Genomic DNA, 21,745 nt, shown 5'->3' with positions numbered 1-21,745 from the left:
AGAATACGGTGGACTTAGTGGCTTATTGGGGAGCATTGTGCCTCCGCACCGCTCCAACGGAGACGTACTTCCTGTCAAAGGGAAGGAACTTCAGTAACACATCCTCGTCTTCATTGGTTCCACTTGTGGTTATCTCTAACCTTTACTTTGTGTATGCTTATGTTGTTGTCTTTCCCTTACTTGTCTTAGTAGCTATCGTTGCTAGCTTCATTACGGTTCACCCCATTGTTGTCATATTTGTGAACCCGTATTTTTTTTACCCTAACTTGCTAAGATTAATTAAAAAGTGGTCGTTGCTTATTCACCCCCCCTCGAGTCAACCATATCGATCCTTTCATTTCCCGTGTCCTCTTGATCAAAATATCTTGTTTCTCCCTAGTTGATCTATGACTAATCATTTAGGAGAAATCAAGAAATATGAAGTACTTTTGACAAATGAAGAATCTGATTCACCAAAAGAATCATCATCAACTCCTCCAGTTCAAATGTGCCTCATGGCAAGAGGTAATAATGAGGTATCATCTTCCCTGTGCAATAACGATGATATTTGCGATGAGGATGATGATGATGACTTGACTGAAAATATCTATGTGATCAGTAAAATTCTTCATAAAGCTAAAAATAACGATCTTCAAATATTCCAAGATGTTCTTGCTTACTTTGAAAATTGTAATGATTCACTTAAGCATGAACAAGCTAAAAGTGAACAACTTGAACATGAACTTGAGAAGAGTCACCAAGCATGTAGAGACTTAAGATCTTCAAAAGGAGAGATTGAAGCTGCTCATGATAAACTTAAAAAGTATTTTGAGGTACTTCTCCTTGAATGCAATAATGTCAAGGGAGAGCTTATCAAAACCTCTAAGATCTATGAGGAGCTTCAATCTACTCATGGGAAGTCTCTATCTGCTACTTACTCCTCTCATATTGTTGATGACACTTGTACATCTAACTCTACCTCATTTGAAGTATCAACATTGAAGGAGAATATTGAGCTACGTGCTCAACTTGATTTACTAACTAGCAATTATGGGAAGTTGGAAGAAAACCATGTAATGCTCACAAGCTCACATGCCGATCTTCTAACATCCTATAATGTGCAAAAGTTAGCTCATGAGGCTATCATCACCAAGGTAACATCAAGTGAGCCTCATGTGGACAATGGCACTACTTCTAGTCAAAGTACTATATTTCCATGTGCTAGTCCTCGTAATTCGTCTACTCATAATGTTGCTACCTCGTGTGATGAATTACTTTCCTTGCCTTGTTGCTCTAACATTGAAGCTTACACCTCCTCTAGTACTTGCATTGATACTAACCGTGCAGAGGAAATCGAAGAGCTCAAGGCCCAAGTCACTTCTTTGAAGAAAGACTTGGAACAGTGTCATGAAGGGATGTCCACACTCAACAACGTCCTGTGTGAGCAAACATCTCCGAATGACAAAAATGATGTTGGAGTAAACTCAAACAAGAACAAGAGGGGCCTAGAACAAGTCAAGAATTAGGCCAAAATCATTTGCTTCAAGTGCAAAGTCAAAGGGCACCATGTTAGATCTTGCCCTCTGAAGACGAAGTCTCAAAGTCACAAGCAAGAAGGGAAGCGGCCACAAACTCAATCACATATTCAGCTACAAGTTGAAGGAAGGCCTATTCCCAATAAGACCCAAGCCAACACTCCCCGAGGTGAGAAATCAACTTGGAAGAAAGCAAAGGGTAGATGTTGCTACTTATGTCGTGAGAAGGGTCACGTCGCTTCGTCTTGCACAAGAGGTAACTTATCCAACCCAATCACTATTGATGATAGCTATTCCCTTGGGAAGGATAAGGTTGGCAATGTGTTTGCCAAGTTTGTTGGTACTTAAAATGGTGTCAAGAAAAGAACCATTTGGGTTGCCAAGCCTATTGTGATTAACCTCTTTGGACCCAACGTAGTTGGGGACCAACAAGCTCAAACTTGATCAATAGGTGACTATGGAGGACATTAGAGACTTGGATACATAATGAAGAATTAATCAAGTATGTGTATGTTGGTTTGCATATCATGTACATGTGAGTCTTGTATTGAGCCTTTTTGCATCTTGTGTGCATTTTTGTTGGCTCTTGTGAGAGATTAATGGATTATCCCATTGTGGGGCAGTGATGTGCTTTGCACACCTCACAATCCTATAAATGTGTATACATGGGGAATACCACTTAGTTTTGATATTTCAAGATTATCTAGTTTCTATGAGGTATGTCTTACTCATGAGAAATTCAAATTCAATATGGTCCATTAAGTATCTCTTGTTGGTTTTAATTTTCCACTTGTTAATATTGTTGGTTTATCACATTATGGGGGAGTAATATGCTATGTGCATATTACAAACCTAGAAAATGTGTACATTTGAGGTGTTGCCACTTAGTGTTGATATTGTAAATTATCTTGTTCCTAGGTGGCATGTTAGCTCTACAAGTGTCATTTGCTTGCGTTTTATGGGTAAAGATGATCTTGGATATATTTGCGACCTACCAATGAGTATCACTTCCAAAATACTTCTTGTCCTTGACAATTGGTATTCCCATCATGTGATAGGAATTGCTAATCGTCTTCACATTGGATTTTGTGTTCTATTTGCCTTCCTTGCCTCTTATGGATCTATTTTAACATGTCTAGTGTTTTTATAGATATAGAGAAATTGATGATCCCATCGTGTGCATTTTGTATTTAAATGCAAATTCTATATAATGCACGTCCCTTGGGGGAGCTATCCTATTTTCTTTAGAACACTCTCTTTATTCACCCATCATAAAATCTTTTGATCCCCATCAAGTGTGTGTTGATGGGAGGCAAGTCTTGCTCTTTATGATGCTTTGTACCATCATGAAAATTTGTCGAGGGCTTGGTTTGTTGGAACCTAGCTCTGTTTTCGAAATTAGATACCTCGTGTTTGTTTTCCTTCAATTGGTTTCTTCTTTCCTTCTATTTGGCATGTGTCAATGGATATCTCATTCCTTGAGGTATATTTTAATTGATATCCTTCAAGTGATAGTTATTTTTTTTTGTTTAAGATCTTATTATCACTTGATACCTTGTCTTTTGGTGACTTATCAACTTTGTGTTGAGTTGATTCTTGAGAGTCTTGAGCATGCATATGTACTATATACAACTTCTTTTGCTTGCTTTCCTTCTTTGACCCAATATATAGGGGAAACTCCACCTTGTCATAAATTGGCTAAAGTGTGCATGAAATTCAAATTCATATCTATATGCACATATGTATATGGAGTTTGTCCTATGTATTCCTGGTTTTCTAACTCTTTGGTCCCAATGAGTTTGGGCACCATTTTGTTTGTTTTTGTTGTTCGAGGAACAACTGGAGATGCATTGGATGCTCGGCTCACTTATAAGGAAGGTGTTGAGACCATATAATTATTGGAGCCAAGTTAGGATGATCAAAGAAAAACTATCTACTACATCAATCCAATGTTGTCTCGGTAACAAGTATCCACTTCATGCATTCTTTTTGTGCAAAGGCCCCAACCTGTCTTTTCTTTTCCAGGTTGCATCATGGCATGAATCTCTTGATTCGTTCTTGTAGTACTTGTTTGATTTCTCAAAGCATTCGAACGATGATGTCTTACTACTAGTTGGGATGTCTTTGATGTTCATATGTTGGAAGTTCATATTGTACAATAAGAAAATATTAGGCCATGTGCTATGCTTCCAAGCAAAAGATCTCATTGATATATTTATGACTTCCTTTTGGATATCTAGTTTGTTCCTTCTTGTAACCATTTCGTGTGTACATCCTTCTTTGTGGATATATATCATCATGATTGTCTTCTACTTAGAATCTTTTACACATGAGAGAAGTTACATCTCTAATTGATATCCTCTTTTCTTTCACGTCCATCGTTGCATTTCCTTTTTCAGTTTTTGGTGGCTTCGTGAAAGGATTTGTTTTGAGTGCGTATCTTATTTTCCTACATCTTGATGCACTCTTTGGCCGTGAAGATTATTTTTCCTCATGCTTGTCTTTATGAGGGTTTTTCCATTTCAATTAGTATCCCTCCTCTTGACAAGGTTCTTACTTCCTAGTTTCACAATGGGTTGTCACAAGCGTTAGTTCTTATTTTGTTTATTAGTAAGCTTGTGAACCCATTTTCTAGTATGTGTGTGTGGGAATGATATGTCTTGCACTTTGTATCTCATTTCATGAAGACTATGTTGATGAGTAATGCTCATCCTTATCTTAGTCTTCTCAAGTGCTTTGCCATGACTCACACACATTACTTTGGTTGAGCCTATTCTTAAGTTGCTTCTTTTACATGTTGCTCAACCATTTGTTTTGTGCAATTGATATGCTTATTGTCTCATCTATCTTCTTGCACTCGTTGTGTGTTTTTATTCATTTTGGGGGAGCAACGATCCTATTTTGAGCACCTGTATCAAATACAAAAATCTCATATTAGTGCACAAATCATGGGGAGCTTCTCTAGTTTTTGATAAAACACTCTGTTGCCTTTATCGTAATATCTTTTATTCATGTGGTTCGAAGGACCATATGATTGTTTGTTCCGTCTGGAATCTTTTGATTGGTTTCCTCTATTTTTGTATGTCTTTCTGGCATACGATCCTTTTATTTGCAATCTTTGGGTCCTCAATATAGTTTGTTTTCCTCCAACTACTTATCATTGTATTTGTGTATTTCTCTGCACTCATGTGCTGAGAAGTACACACTTTTTGGAGGACCACCTACTATATTGGCTTTCTAAATTTTTCGTCCATTTTGGCAATCAATGCCAATGGGGGAGAAGTTTAGAGAGTTTACTTTGGATATGTTTAGAGGGTTTTGCTTCTATTGCGTAAGCATTTACATCTTGCACGCATGCATTATTACCTTGTATGTGTGCGCTTGGTTATGCTTATTTCCTTATATAAACTCTCTTGAAGTGGTTGTCTTCAATTACCAAAATGGGGGAGATTGTTAGAGCATAGATCTCCATATGTGGTTTTGGTAATTGATGACAATTCCTATGGGCTAATGGTTGCCTTAAGTTATATTTATAGGATTTGTCCATAGGCACTTCTTGAAGTCCATCTGTTGGGTTCAAGGAGTTTATATGATGACCAAGATGGTATTTGTAACATCCCAAATTTTGGAATGTTAAAATAATTATTAGATTGTTTGTTTGTTTGCTTGAGTGAAATTTGAAAACTTTTCAAAACTTTTGAATGAGAGGGAATAAAATGACTTTCCCCTTCTCCGGTGAATTCAATTTCAATCATTTAAAAGCAAAGAGAGAAGATGACATGACTTCTTCAACTATAAAGAATTTGAACGGAGTTTTGCATTTGAATTCTTTCAAATTTTTGGTTTTGCATTCTCTGTTTTTTCTTCCCCAAGAAATACCCCAAAAATAAATTCTTGCAAGCAAGAAAGAACAGAGGAAAATGACCCTCCCAAAATCAGGTGTATTTTTGAAAATATTTGAGCAAGAAAAACCAAAGTTTTATTTGAAAATTATTTGCTAAAAGAAAACAAAGCTTTTAGGGGTTTTTTTTGAAAAAAAAACATTTTTTTGTTTTTTATTTTGGTCTTGGAAAAATGATAAACAAATAGGAAATATTCCTGTGAAAATTTTGTTATACAATACCCCTATATCTAGATTTTATTTTATTTCCTTTTTTGTATTTTTCTTTGTGTTTTTAATTAAAATAGGAAATAGGAAAGATATTTTTTTTAGGAAAGCGCATGGGCGGCATTTAGTGCCCTCGGCCGAATCCCCTCAGCCCGGGATCCCTCTCTCCTTCCAAATCGATCAACCGACCGAAGCTCCCCAGCACCCCTCTCCCTGCCAGCGGGCCCCACCGCCCGAAACCTCCCCTACCCTCGGTCACCCCCAACACCCGCTCCCTCTCTCCTTCCTTCTTTCAGCTGAGAACGCCGGAGCCCGATCCCCTCGCCGGATCTCCCTCCACTTGCCCTCCCAAGCACCCCCTCTCCCCTATAAAGCTTCCCCCCTCGCCACCGCACCCGTTCCCCTGCCCCAGCCCGAGCCGGTCGCCACCCCTGCCCCTGCCCTGCTGCTCGCCGGAGCAAAAGCTCCAGAGAAGCACCTCCTAGCCCTTCCTCGCCGGCCTCGCCTCCCCACCCTGTCCGACCCCACCAGCGAGCTCGCCGCCACCGCCGCGCCCCATTTCTTCCCCCTGCACCCGAGCCCCTCCACTTCATCGCCACCCCGCGCCTCGCCAGAGTTCCCAACCACCACCGAGCCCCCCCCGAGCTCTCCCTGCTCGCCCAGGCTCCCTCTCGCCTCGCCGTCGCCTCCCTCGGACACCGGAGCCTCGCCGCCATCCTCTGGTGCCGTCGGACCCGCTGGAGACTCGCCGGAGCCTCGTCCCCGTCGACCACCACGTCCCTGTTCGCCGGAGAAGAGCCAGCACCGGCAGCCACCTCTGTGAGCAACCCCATCCCCTCTCTTAGTCGTTCTATTAAAATCCTACGCGTGATATTAGATCTGAACATACCCCTTCGGTTCTTTTAAATGAACCAACGGTTATTTTTATTAGTAAGTTTAGCCGAAGAGGTTTCTTATATAGCGGCCATCCGCTGTTTAGCCTATGCAACGCACACCCCAGAGCCAATCACAACACGCCACGTGGACCCCCGCTCACTAATTAGCTATTCAGTTTTTCAGTGTTCATTCAAAAACAGGGAGAGTTTCAATTTTCTTTGGCTCATAACTTTTGATCCATAACTCCAATGGAGTTGAATCCTTTTCCAGTAGATCACATTTTTCGTGTAGTATTCAAAAACATATTATTTGCCTATGTTTGAAATTTTCAAATTTGAATTAGATCAGATTTAGTTTAAACCTTGTTTTGCTTATTCTGGGAGTTTAAAAATAGATTTTTAATTAAATCTTTTTGCTACTGATCACTAGTGATCTTATTTATCAGTGGTAAATATTTCAAAATTGTTTGAGAATTTTAACTCATTGTTTCGTGTGAAACAGTTTCTGTTTCACTTCTTTTTAGGATTTTGACTATAGCTCTCTCTTTTGTTGTTTTTAAAGTATTTTATTTTTGTTTCAAAAAAAGATTATGTTGTGTTCCTGTTATTTAAACAGTAGGTGTTCAACAAGTTTTTTTATTGTTATTTGTTATCATGAAATCAATTCTAGTTCTCTAATAACTTGCAATTGATTTCTCTACTGTTTCAACTCCCATTTGAAAATACTTTCAAAATAGTTTTATGTAAAATCTTTTATTTTATCTTAGCAAAATTTATATCTAAGTTCTCTGTTATTTTAATGTTTTATTTCCAGTTAGAACAAAAACTATTAGTGTTTGATGTAGTAGAAGACTACCTAGTTTTATTTGAAGTTCCTTCGGATTCCTATTCACTCTCCCTTTTGTTTTGATTGCTAGAATGATTGATAGTATGAGTGCTTATGTGAATGATATGTTTGTTATATAGATTTCATCGGAGAGTGACGAGTAGTCTATCATGTTATTCCTCGAGAATGAAAGTACTTCTTCGTCAACATCACCAGGCAAGTCATTTGATCATGTATCACCTATGTTTTATGCATCGTAGTTCTACCATCCTATGCCCAATTTGCATGCTGACTAGGTACTTGGAAATTATGGCTACATATTGTGGTATCATGTGGTAGGCACCCAACAACCCCGTTACTTGGCCCGGGACGACAAATTTCTTATTGCTATGCTTGAGTAGACGGGATTCTTGTTGAGAGTTTATCACGAGTGATGCAAGAATAATTTAATAACCAAGACCGGTTAAGTCAAGACTTTTCAAGACCTCGTGATGCAATGCAACTCTGGGTGAAGGACGGTTGATCGGCTCCCTGGAGAAACCACTGGATGACCCGGGATGCTGGAGACGGCCATGACATCTTGCGGAAAGCTTCACCCAGGCTCAAAGAGACGGACGGATATTTTCAAGACCCAAGGCTTACCTGCACAACCACAAGTCATTATGGGCTCTGGCTTGGTTGGACAACGCGGCAACTCTGGACAGGCACTACTAGCAGATGTAGACGAACGGTAGGATTGGATGGGCACCGACAGGGATTCAGAGGGACCCGTTGAAAGACCATGTTTTGATCATCCGGTCTTCAAAGACCCTGAAGTGCGAGGACATACACGGAGGCGATCAAATCTTGTGGGGAACGTGTGCAAAACTCTGCAGAGTACTCAAACCTAATCGATTAGCCGGGTCCACAGTCATGGACAACTTGAGCCAAAGGAACAACACAAATAATAATATTGATATGGGTAATATTGATAACCTGGGTATGAGAACTGGTTGGCGGAACCATCTTGTTAACAACCAACAACATAGTAGTATTTTGCTTTTAGCCCCTATTCTTGTAGGAGAAAATTTGCTTTACGCTAAAACTTACAACTCCACCTGCCATATATGCATATAGTATAGATGATAATTTTACCCCCTCTCATATGTGACTTGCCGGCATATTCAATATGCTGACCTACACGGCTGCAACATCTTATGTTGCAGATATTTTTCTTCGACAAGTAAGAGTACGATTCAGGGATACGGTCTACACTCAACTTGTCGTTGGTGTTTATTGGGATTCCACTCCCTTGACTGCTTCCGCTGAGATATTTAAGGTATATATCAGTTTTACGCTATTTCCATGTGATTGCACTTTGATATATACATTGATGTACTGTGTGTGCGAGCATACTGATCCAGGGATGGCACAGATACACAGAGGCTTGACTCGTCTTGAGTCGGGTCGCTACAGTATTCAAGGTATTATCCAAAGAATGGTCATAGATACACTAGGTTGATCAAGATCTCAGACAAAGAGTAAATCAAGATGATCAACACACAAAGCGTATAAGATGTACCGAGAGGGATCAAGTGATTCCATGGTATGGTAAGCATTGTCCATTACGTGTTTGTGTACTAACCCATGGTCTTTGTGAGAGTCCTATGTGGGGGTTAGGTGTGCTTCCATGAGCTTGCGTCAAAAGGAAGATCTCATACAACCCATGAATGATGACGTCAAGTGGTGATCGTCATCAAGATTCTGGTGTGCAAGTTAAAGTGGATCAACACGAATATATCATTGAAACTATTGTTAATGATCATGTGTTGATAAGGACAAGCTCATGTGCTAACAAGGACAAGATCAAGATAAGCATTCCTGAGCACTACATGCTTGATTCTTGTGCATGTTCACATGGTGGACAAATGAAGATGAATACATAAGCTAGGCTTTCCACATTGTGTATGGGAGAGCTTCTTGAAGACTTCATGTTGTCTTTCTTTCAACTTGAGCCAAGAAGGAACAACAAGATCAAGCTCAAGTGAAAGGGCTAACTCAAAGGTATCAGCTCCTTTGACGTTAGTGGTGCAGAGTGATGACTAGCGAATAAAAGTATACACTCAAGTATGGATCATCGGTACCCCTTCTATAATTCTTGAGTCTTTAGGGATCCCGCACTATTAGAGGGGATCACAGGTTTTGTGATGAACTTGCTCAAACTAGATATCCACTGTTCTGCTCTTACCACATCTCCACTGCTCTGCTGTTATCAGAAAACAGGACCAGTGCCTCGGACATCCGGCCTCCTCCGGACGTCCGAGGCCCGGACGTCCGACCAGCTTCGGAAATCCGGAACTATGCACTAGAGAAACTTGAGACATATAACTCGGACTTCCGGCTCCCTCCGGACGTCCGAGGGCCGGACGTCCGACCAGCTTCGGAAATCCGGAGCTTTGCACCAGAGAAACTAGAGCCATATATCTCGGACTTCCGGCTCCCTCCGGACGTCACAGGGCTGGACTTCCGTCCCCTTTCGGAAATCCGGAATCTTGCACCAGAGAAGTTTGAGTCGAATAACTCGGACTTCCGGCCTTCTCCAGACGTCCGGTCCCTGTTCACCTCCACAGTGGTTCCAGATATATTTACAGCCCTCGGACGTCCGACCCGTGTCGGACTTCCGACCCCTTGTGGACGCCCGGACATCCGTGAACTGCCGGATGTCCGACCCCTGTGTGACTTAAAGTGTCCCGAACGGCTGTTTTTCTCTCCCCACTATAAATACCCCCTCCCACTTCGTGAGAGGGTGTCCAACACAGCCTTATCCTCATAAGAACACATTTCTACCCCACACACATTTGCTCACACCAAATCTTAGATCCCAAGAGCATTTGTGAGCCCCTTTGAGAGTTGTTCCAATCAAAAGATAAATCGTCTCCCTCTCCTTCTCTCAACCCAAGCTATTTGAGATTTGAGGAAGTTTTGAGCATTCCCCGTGATCTTGTTACTCTTGGAGGTTGGAGACTCCTAGGCGGTAGGAGTTCTTCGGAGAGGAATCAATCCGTGTGATTACCCCCCAGAAAAGTTTGTGAGGGTTTGGAAGCCACCTCAAAGGCTTACCACTAGTGGTTGAGAAACGCCTTCGTGGTGTTATCTCAAAAGGAGAATAGGGTGAGCCTTCGTGGCGTTCGTGTACCTTCGTGGTAACATCCACCTGTGTAACGGTGACTAGCTTCCCTCCAAGGAAGTGAATATCCGGATACATCTTCGTCTCAGTGACCTTGGTTATCCTTAACCCTAACTCCTTACTTGTGGTTTACTTGTGTTACTTGAGCATACATACATTGCATATTGTTTGTGCTCATTATATTGTGTTGGCTATTTCTTGTACAAGGTTAATCATTCAAGCATACCTTCTATATCCACACGTTCACACTTGCAGCTTTTGGTATATCGTGTGCTAGTGTGATCTAGTATCTTGTGTCGTTCACCTACTTGTCGTGTGATATAGCTCAAGTAAGTTTGTGTAACTTACTTGTGCTTGTTAGTAACTATATTGTGTCCATCTTGGTAGATCGTGTTGTTGATACACGTTGCAGTGCCTAGTGCATTTAGGATTTGTGCTTGACAAGTATCCTCTTAGTTTATTTCCGCTTTAGGTTTAAGACAAATCCGAAGAAGTTTTTAAATAGCCTATTCACCCCCTATAGGCGTCATCGAGGTCTTTTCACCCGTCCACCACGTCGCCCTCACTATTCGTAGACTCATCCCCGCCACCAACCGAACGGCACCCGGCCCCTCGGTACGATCTGGCCAGGCACCCCATCCAGACGTCTTCATGTTAGCTGAAGCCTCTATGGCGGGAGTCTCATGGGACGTAGCCTCAGGAACCGTAGTCTCATGGGTCGAATGCCCGTCGACCCAAGGCTCCTGGACCAGAGTCTCATGGGCCAAATGCCTGTCGACCCGAGGCTCCTCGACCGGAGTCCCCATAGCATCCACCGCAAGCAGGTCCACCATAGTACTATGCTCGGGTGAATGAGCTGGTGGTGGTGGCGAGGACGGCTTAGCTGTCCGCCTACCTCTCCCGCAGCCACGTCATGTACCTTTCCCATTCTTCCTTGCCCGACCTCCTCTCACAGTGGGCAACGCCGCCGATGAAGAAGCACCCGTGGGTGGTGTCGTTAGACTGTCCGGCAAGGCTCTACGAAGAGTTAGGGGTGGAATGGAAGTATCACCCCTCCTGCGGGCCGCCGATGAAGAAGAACCCGCCGAGCGATCTGGACCCGTGCCCACCATCTTCAACACATTCCATGATATATAGTAAAAGAAATTAGTACAACATAAAAAATTTGAATACCTGACATGAATAATAATATGTACATATATAATTTAAGTTGGGATGCATACAAATTAATAATAGTCTGGATCAATAAATGCATAATAATCATTACTATCGTGCGTCTCGTCATGAATGACGTGCTCATCGGGTTCAATGGCATGAACTTGTGGAAGGCCTTTCTGTAATCGGTCAAGCATTGACAAGTCATCCACAGCAGTAACCTCTTGTAGTTCGGCTTAGGGGTGAAGTCGGATTCACTGTCACTGTCTACTTCCATGTTCTGGGGTGAAGCACGGCGGTTCTTAAAAAGTTTCTTGGAAAGACGTGTTTCTTGGAAGAATTCTTTGTCATAGTGTGTGGATTAATGTGAGGTTCATAATCCTCTTCATCTGGGGGAGGTGGTCTAATACGTGGCGACACTTCATAAACAACATACCAACCATTCAGATTCTTATCAGTTTGGCATGCCCACGGTTGGTAGAAAACTTGGGTTGCCTGTTGAGCCGTAATATAGACACCGGGAACATCTAAATAGGTGATTGGATTGATTTCGACTAGCCCTATATGTTCATGAGTCCTACTAGTCTCCTTCGGCTGGAACCAATAATATTTGAAGACTACGACGTTCGGTGGATTTTCAACATAGAATTGAAGTTCATAAATTGCTTCAACTCTTCCATAATACTCGATACCACCTTCGCCAATAGCACAGACACCACAATTTGTAGATTTCCGGTCCGGCATAGATAGCTCTTCGCCAGAGGTACAAAAGTGATACCCATTGATGTTGTATTTCTCAAATGAATGGACCTTATAGTCAAAATCATTAGTGGCTTGTCTCAGTTTGGCATCCATAGACTCTGAATTAGCCTACAAGTTTAATACGAAATGATTGTTGCATTAGCCGCAAGTTAGACCAAGGAATGAAATGGTCCATTATTGATAATTACCGTTTGTTTGAACCAAGAGATGAAACCGGGATAGCCGCCTTCATGCTTTACCAGAAGCTCATACTCTTCGACTATTCTCACCCATACCATTTGTGCCATGTCATCTCTCTGGCTGTCTCTTCGACCATTAAAAGACGTTGAAGCCTTGGTATGATTGGCATATACCCAAGAACATTAACTACGATTTTGGTCTGCCTCTTCTCACCCATACCGTTGTCTACCACAAGATACCTGCAAGTCTTGCAATTGGGACAATAATCCAAGTGTGCATACTCCTTCCTAAATAAGACACATCCTTTCTCACACGCATCTATCTTCTCATAGGTCATATTAAGTACACGAAGTATTTTTTCCGACTGGTACAGGTTTGCAGGCATGACATGGCCTTTGGGTAGAAAGCGTCCAAATAGTTTCATCATCGCGTCATAGGATTCTATTCCCAAGTTGAACTGAGCCTTTAGAGCCATTACTTGTGCAATGGCATCCAGCTGACAAAGCTGAGTGTGCTTGTGGAGAGGACGTTTTGAAGACTCCAATATTTCATAGAAGGTCTTTGCAGATTCCTCCATCTCTTCGTCCGAATCCCGAGCATCATCAAAGTCTTGCACCATGTCTTCGATCCCGGTACCATGCTCGTCGGTGCGATGACGAACCACCTCAGCTTTGGTGCATTGTATAAACTCAGCATGAAATGTCCACACCGTATAATTAGGCTTAAAACCCCTCCTGTGCAGGTGTTTAATCATTACAGCCTCTATCCTCTTTTTATAGTTGTCGCGCTATGGACAGGGGCACCAGTTTGTTTCCTGGCCATTTGCAAATGCAGCTTTCACAAAGTCCTTGGTTTTTGGAAAACATTCTTTCGTTATATCTTTCTGACTAGGGTGACCGATATACATCCACGCACGATCACTCATCTTACCTAGCAACTAAACACACAAGAAATATATATATATATATATAATTCAGCATATATATTCATGAGTTAATCAAGTTCGTCAGTTTTATTACGTCTGTGGAACCTACACGCTAATAGGTAAGTATATGTCCTAATCCCACCCGAGTATGTGTAGATTGGGTTCATTTTCCCATGCTCTACTCCGGATCCAACGCAAAATTTTGGCGGCACCTCCCCACTGTTCTCCCGATACATGTCTCGGCAATAAACAAAGAGGATGTGTATCCGGAGAACAACAGAGAGGCACTGACGAAATTATGCATCTGATCCGGAACAAAGCATATGGGAAAACGAACCCAATCGACACATAATCGGGCTGTCCATGGATAACATTGGACAATTCGGAAGAATCACGGTTATAGATAGATGCAAATGCATGCATATTTGTAACTGTAACCCTTTCGAACGGGAGACACATACTGGTCACGCATACTAATAATTTAATGTACTTATGTCTAGGAAGTTTCATCCGAAGACCGACCCAGAGAAAATTAAGGGGCGAGGAGGAGATGTCATTTGTACTCACCCCCGAACGCAGGGGCGGAGCTCGTCGAACGCACGGGGAGGTCTTCAAACAGCAGACGAGACAACTGCACATGTAAATCCACCCGATCAACACAAATATTTTGTGTTCATTAATAAAATCAAAAAATATATGACCTAACACAAATATATGACCTATATAGATATCATTTAGGGTTCTATCGACGTCGAGGAACCCCCTAACTCACTTGTCCCCGACGCCCTCAGGTATGGCGATGCACGGTCGAAGGGTCAGCACGCCAACTCTTCCGGTTCTGGAGACCTTGTTGGGGAACATTGCATGGGAAACAAAAAATTTCCTACGCACAAGAAGACCTATCATGGTGATGTCCATCGACGAGAGGAGATTTGGATCTACGTACCCTTGTAGATCGCACAACAGAAAGCGTTAAGAAACGCGGTTGATGTAGTGGAACGTCCTCACGTCCCTCGAACCGCCCCACGAACCGTCCCATGAACCATCCCGTGATCCGTCCCACGATCCGTTCCGATCTAGTGCCAAACGGACGGCACCTCCGCGTTCAACACACGTACAACTCGACGATGATCTCGGCCTTCTTGATCTAGCAAGCAAGACGGAAAAGTAGATGAGTTCTCCGACTGCGTGACGATGCTCCGGTGATGGTTGAGGATCTACTCCTACATGGCTCCGCCCGAGATCCACAGAAATACGATCTAGAGGTAAAACTATGGTGTCAAGATCTGAGTTGCACGTGGCAAAAGTTGTCTCAAATCAGCCCTAAATCACCACTATATATAGGAGGGAGAGGGAGGAGGCTTGGCCCTCAAGGGTGCGCCGGCCAAGGGAGAGGAGGAGTCCTACTCCAATCCTACTCCAATTAGGATTGGTAAGTGGAGTCCTTCTCTTCCTTCCCACCTCTCTTTTTTTCTTTTTCTTAGGTTTTCTTCTTATGGCGCATAGGCCCTTTTGAGCTATCCCACCAGCCCACTAAGGGAAGGTGCGCCACCCCTAAGTCCAATGGGCTTCCCCCGGGTGGGTTGCCCCCCTCCCGGTGAACTTCCAGAACCCATTCGTCACTCCCGGTATAATCCCGGTAATGCCCGAAAACCTTCCGGTAACCAAATGAAGTCATCCTATATATTAATCTTCGTTTCCATACCATTTTGTAAACCCTCGTGATGTCCATGATCTCATCCAGGACTCCGAACAACAATCGGTAACCACACATATAACTCAACTATACTGAAACAACATCGAACCTTAAGTGTGCAAACCCTGCCGGTTCGAGAACTATGTAGACATGCCCCGAGGTACTCCTCGGTCAATATCCAATAGCCGGACCTGGATGCCCATATTGGATCCTACATATTCTTCGATGATCTTATCGGTAGAACCTTAGTGTCATTGATTCATATAATCCTGTATATCGTTCCCTTTGTCCTTCAGTATGTTACTTGCGCGAGATTCGGTCGACGGTAGCCGCATACCTATTTCAATCTCGTTACCGGCAAGTTTCTTTACTCATTCCATAATACAAGATCCTGTGACTTCCACTTAGTCACATTTCTTGCAAGGCTTGTGTGTGACGTTGTATTACTGAGTGGGCCTCGATATACCTCTCCGTCACACGGAGTGACAAATCCCAGTCTTGATCCACACTAACTCAACAGACACCTTCAGAGATACCTGTAGAGCACCTTTATTGTCACCCAGTTACGTTGTGATGTTTGATGCACACAAGGTCTTCCTCCGGTGCTAGTGAGTTATATGATCTCATGGTCATAGGAACAAATACTTGACACGCAGAAAACAATAGCAATAAAACGACACGATCAATATGCTACGTTCATAGTTTGGGTCTAGTCCATCACATGATTCTCCTAATGATGTGATCCAGTTATCAAGCAACAACACTTTGCACATAGTCACAAAACCTTGACTATCTTTGATCAACTGGCTAGCCAACTAGAGGCTTGCTAGGGACATTGTTTTGTCTATGTATCCACACATGTATCTATGTTTTCATTGAAGACAATTATAGCATGGATAATAAACGGTTATCTTTAAATAGGAAATATAATAATAACTATTTATCATTGCTTCTAGGGCATATTTCCAACAGTCTCCCACTTGCACCAGAGTCAATAATCTAGTCCACACATCGCCATGCAATTTACATTGTAATAAATCGAACACCCATACAGTTCTGGTGTTGATCATGTTTTGCCCGTGGAAGAGGTATAGTCAGCGGGTCTGCTACATTCATATCCGTGTGTACTTTGCAAATATTCACATCCAATCCTTCGACGTAGTCGCGGATGAGGTTGAAGCGTCGTTTGATGTGTCTGGTCTTCTTGTGAAACCTTGGTTCGTTTGCTAAGGTAATGGCACCAGTGTTGTCACATAACAGAGTTAATGGATCTAGTGCGCTCGGCACAACTCCAAGATCTGTCATGAACTGCTTCATCCAGACACCCTCCTTTGCTGCCTCCGAGGAAGCCATGTACTCCGCTTCACATGTAGAATCTGCTACGACGCTCTGCTTGAAATTGCACCAGGTTACCGCACCCCCGTTAAGAATAAATACGTATCCGGTCTGTGACTTAGAGTCATCCGGATCGGTGTCAAAACTTGCGTCGACGTAACCTTTTACGACAAGCTCTTTGTCACCTCCATAAACGAGAAAAATTTCCTTAGTCCTTTTCAGGTACTTCAGGATATTCTTGACCACCGTCCAGTGATCCACTCCTGGATTACTCTGAAACCTGCTTGCCATTCTTATGGCCAAGCTGACGTCTGGTCTAGTGCACAACATTGCATACATGATAGAACCTACGGCTGAAGCGTAGGGGATGGAACTCATTTGTTCTCGATCTTCCACAGTTGCTGGGCATTGAGTCTTACTCAATTTTATACCTTGTAATACTGGCAAGAACCCTTTTTTAGACTAATCCATTTTACCTTCTTCAAAAGTTTATCAAGGTATGTGCTTTGTGAAAGTCCTATTAGGTGTTTCGATCTATCCCTATAGATCTTAATGCCTAGAATGTAAGCAGCTTATCCTAGGTCCTTCATAGAGAAACTTCTATTCAAGTAATCCTTTATGCTCTCCAAAAGCTCCACGTTGTTTCCAATCAGCAATATGCCTTCCACATATAATATTAGAAACGACACAGAGCTCCCACTCACTTTCTTGTAAATACAAGATTCTCCAACCACTTGCATAAACCCAAATGCTTTGATCACCTCATTAAAGCGCTTATTCCAACTCCGAGATGTTTACACGAGTCCATAAATGGATTGCTGGAGCTTGCACACTTTGTTAGCATTCTTCGGATCGACTAAACCTTTGGGTTGCATCATATACAACTCTTCCTTAAGAAAACCGTTAAGGAACGCCGTTTCGACATCCATCTACCAGATTTCAATATCGTAAAAGGCAGCTATTGCTAACATGATTCAGACGGACTTAAGCATCGCTATCGGTGAGAAAGTCTCATCGTAGTCAACTCCTTGAACTTGTGAAAAACCCTTTGCCACAAGTCGAGCTTTATAAACGGTCACATTACCGTCTGCATCCATCTTCTTCTTAAAGATCCATTTGTTCTAAATAGCCTTGCAGCCTTCAGGTAGTACTTCTAAAGTCCACACTTTGTTCTCGTACATGGATTCTATCTCGGACTTCATGGCCTCCAGCCATTTGTTGGAATCTGGGCCCACCATTGCTTCTTCATAATTCGCATGTTCATTGTTGTCCAACAACATAATTGTTAACACATGATTACTGTACCACTCAGGAGCAGTACGTGATCTTGTCGACCTGCGAGGTCCGATAGCAACTTGATCCGAAGTTTCATGATCATCATCATAAACTTGTTCCTCAACCGGCGCCGCAACAACAGGGGTTTCCCCTTGCCCTGCGCCACCATCTAGAGGTATTAGACGTTCGACAACCTCATCAAGTTATGTCTTCCTCCCACTCAATTCTTTCGAGAGAAATTCCTTCTCAAGAAAAGCTCCGTTTTTAGCAACAAACACTTTGCCCTCGGATTTGGGATAGAAGGTATACCCAACTGTCTCTTTTGGGTAACCTATGAAGACACACTTTTCCGCTTTGGGTTCCAGCTTTTCAGGCTGAAGCTTTTTGACATAAGCATCACATCCCCAAACTTTAAGAAACGACAATTTTGGTCTTTTGCCATACCATAGTTCGTATGGTGTCGTCTCAACGAATTTTGGTGGTGCCCTATTTAAAGTGAATGCAGCTTTTTCTAATGCATAACCCCAAAACGACAACGGCAAATCGGTAAGAGACATCATAGATCGCACCATCTCTAATAAAGTACGATTACGACGTTCGACACACCATTACGCTGTGGTGTTCCAGGCGGTCTCAACTGTGAAACAATTCCACATTGTCTTAAGTGAGCACCAAACTCGGAACTCAGATATTCACCCCCACGATCAGACCATAGGAATTTGATCTTTTTGTTACGATGATTTTCAACTTCACACTGAAATTGCTTGAACTTCTCAAACGTTTCAGACCTGTGCTTCATCAAGTAGACATAACCATATCTACTCAAATCGCCAGTAAAGGTGAGAAAATAACGATATCAGCCGCGCGCCTCCACACTCATCAGACCGCATACATCGGTATGTATGATTTCCAACAAGTCACTTGCACGCTCCATTGTTCCAGAGAACGAAGTCTTAGTCATCTTGCCCATGAGGCATGGTTCGCACGTGTCAAGTGAATCAAAGTCAAGTGACTCCAAAAGTCCATCGGAATGGAGTTTCTTCATGCGTTTACACCAATATGACCTAAGCGGCAGTGCCACAAAACACATGGCGCTATCATTGTTAACTCTAACTCTTTTGGTCTCAATGTTATGTATATGTGTATCTTCGCTATCAAGATTCAATATGAACAATCCTCTCACATTGGGTGCATGACCATAAAAGATATTACTCATAGAAATAGAACAACCATTATTCTCTGACTTAAACGAGTAACCGTCTCGCAATAAACAAGATCCATATATAATGTTCATGCTTAACACACGCACTAAATAACAATTATTTAAGTTCATAACTAATCCTGATGGCAACTGAAGTGAAACTGTGCCGACGGCGATTGCATCAACCTTGGAACCATTTCCCACGCGCATCGTCACTTCATCCTTCGCGAGCCTTCGCTTATTCCGTAGTTCCTGTTTAATGTTGCAAATATGAGGAACAGAACCACTATCGAATACCGAGGCACTACTACGAGAGCTGGTTAAGTACACATCAATAACATGTATATAGAATATACCTGATTTTCCTTGGCCGCCTTCTTATCAGCCAGATACTTGGGGCAGTTGCGCTTCCACTGACCCATACCCTTGCAATAATAACACTCCGTTTTAGGCTTAGGTCCAGCTTTGGGTTTCTTCGTCGGATTGGCAACAGGCTTGCCGCTCTTCTTGGAATTACCCTTCTTTCCTTTGCCATTTCTCTTGAAACTAGTGGTCTTATTCAACATCAACACTTGATGCTCTTTACGGAGTTCTGACTCTGCGACTTTCAGCATCACGAATAACTCGCCGGGTGACTTGTTAATCCCTTGCATGTTATAGTTCAACACAAAGCTCTTGTAGCTTGGTGGCAGTGATTGAAGAATTCTGTGAGTGATAGCATCTTGCGGGAGTTCAATCCCCAGCTTAGCTAGACGGTTTGAGTACCCAGACATTTTGAGCACATGTTCACTGACACACAAATTCTCCTCCATCTTGCAAGCATAGAATTTATTGGAGGTCTCATACCTCTCGATCCAGGCGTTCTTCTGAAAGATAAACTTCAACTCCTGGAACATCTCAAATGCTCCATGATGCTCAAAGCGACGTTGAAGTCCCGACTCTAAGCCATACAAGACTGCACATTGAACTACTGAGTAGTCCTCCTTGCATGCTAAACAAGCGTTCTTAACATCTTGGTCAGTCACGGCGGGTGGTTCATATCCTAGCGCGACATTAAGGACATAATCCTTCTTCCCAGCTTGCAGGAGAAACTTAAGATTACGAGCCCAGTCTACAAAGTTGCTTCCATCATCTTTCAACTTAGCTTTCTCTAGGAACGTATTAAAATTTAGGGTGACTGTCGCGTGAGCCATTGATCTACAACACAAATATTTTCAAAGTGGACTTAGACTATGTTCAAGATAATTAGAGTTTAACTAATCAAATTACTTGCTGAACTCCCACTCAAAAAGTACATCTCTCTAGTCATTTGAGTGGTACATGATCCAAATTCACTAACTCAAGTCCGATCATCACGTGAGTTGAGAATAGTTTCAGTGGTAAGCATCTCTATGCTAATCATATCAACTATACGATTCATGCTCGACCTTTCAGTCTCATGTGTTCTGAGGACATGTCTGCACATGCTAGGCTCGTTAAGATTAACCCGAGTGTTCCGCATGTGCAACTGTTTTGCACCCGTTGTATGTGAACGTTGAGTCTATCACACCCGATCATCACGTGGTGTCTCGAAATGACGAACTGTGGCAACGATGCGTAGTCGGGGAGAACACAATTTCGTCTTGAAATTTTTGTGAGAGATCACCTTATAATGCTACCGTCATTCTAAGCAAAATAAGGTGCATAAAAGGATTAACATCACATGCATTCATAAGTGACATGATATGGCCATCATCATGTGCTTCTTGATCTCCATCACCAAAGCACCGACACGATCTTCTTGTCACCGGCGCCACACCATGATCTCCATCAACGTGTTGCCATCGGGGTTGTCGTTCTACTTAGGCTATTACTACTAAAGCTACGTCCTAGCAATATAGTAAATGCATCTGCAAACACAAACGTTAGTTTAAAGACAACCCTATGGCTCCTGCTGGTTGCCGTACCATCGACGTGCAAGTCGATATTAACTATTACAACATGGTCATCTCATACATCCAATATATCACATCACATCATAGGCCATATCATATCACAAGCATACCCTCCAAAAACAAGTTAGACGTGCACTAATTTGTTGTTGAATGTTTTACGTGGCTGCTATGGGTATCTAGTATGATCGCATCTTACTTACGCAAAAACCACAACGAAGATGTGCAAATTGCTATTTCATCTCTCCAAGGACCGCCTTGGTCAAAACCAAATCAACTAAAGTTGAAGAAACCGACACCCGCCAGTCATCTTTATGCAACGAGGTTGCATGTCAAGCGATGAAACCAGTCTTTCATAAGCGTACGAGTAATGTCGGTCCAGGCCGCTTCAATCCAACAATACCGCTGAATCGAGAAAAGACTAAGGAGGGCAGCAAATCGAACATCACAGTCCACAAAACCCTTTGTGTTCTACTCGAGATAACATCTACGCATGAACCTAGCTCATGATGCCACTGTTGGGGAACGTTGCATGGGAAACAAAAAAATTCCGACGCACACGAAGGCCTATCATGGTGATGTCCATCTACGAGAGGAGATTTGGATCTACGTAACCTTGTAGATCGCATAGCAGGAAGCGTTAAGAAACGCAGTTATTGTAGTGGAACATCCTCACGTCCCTCGATCAACCCCGCGAACCATCCCACGAACCGTCCCGCGATCCGTCCCACGATCTGTTCCGATCTAGTGCCGAATGGACGGCACCTCCGTGTTCAGCACACGTACAGCTCGACGA

General features: G+C 42.6%; 1 pseudogene; it reads right to left on the bottom strand.

Annotated features, from left to right (window-relative positions):
* Positions 1-5,988: 5,988 nt before the first annotated feature.
* LOC123441763 overlaps positions 5,989-21,745 on the bottom strand; it is a 21,760-nt pseudogene continuing 6,003 nt past the window's right edge.

This window comes from Hordeum vulgare, chromosome 3H, assembly GCF_904849725.1.
Source record: "Hordeum vulgare subsp. vulgare chromosome 3H, MorexV3_pseudomolecules_assembly, whole genome shotgun sequence".
Lineage (NCBI taxonomy): Eukaryota > Viridiplantae > Streptophyta > Magnoliopsida > Poales > Poaceae > Hordeum > Hordeum vulgare.
The sequence above is the reverse complement of the archived record's forward strand: the minus strand, read 5'-3'. Positions and strand labels throughout refer to the sequence as shown.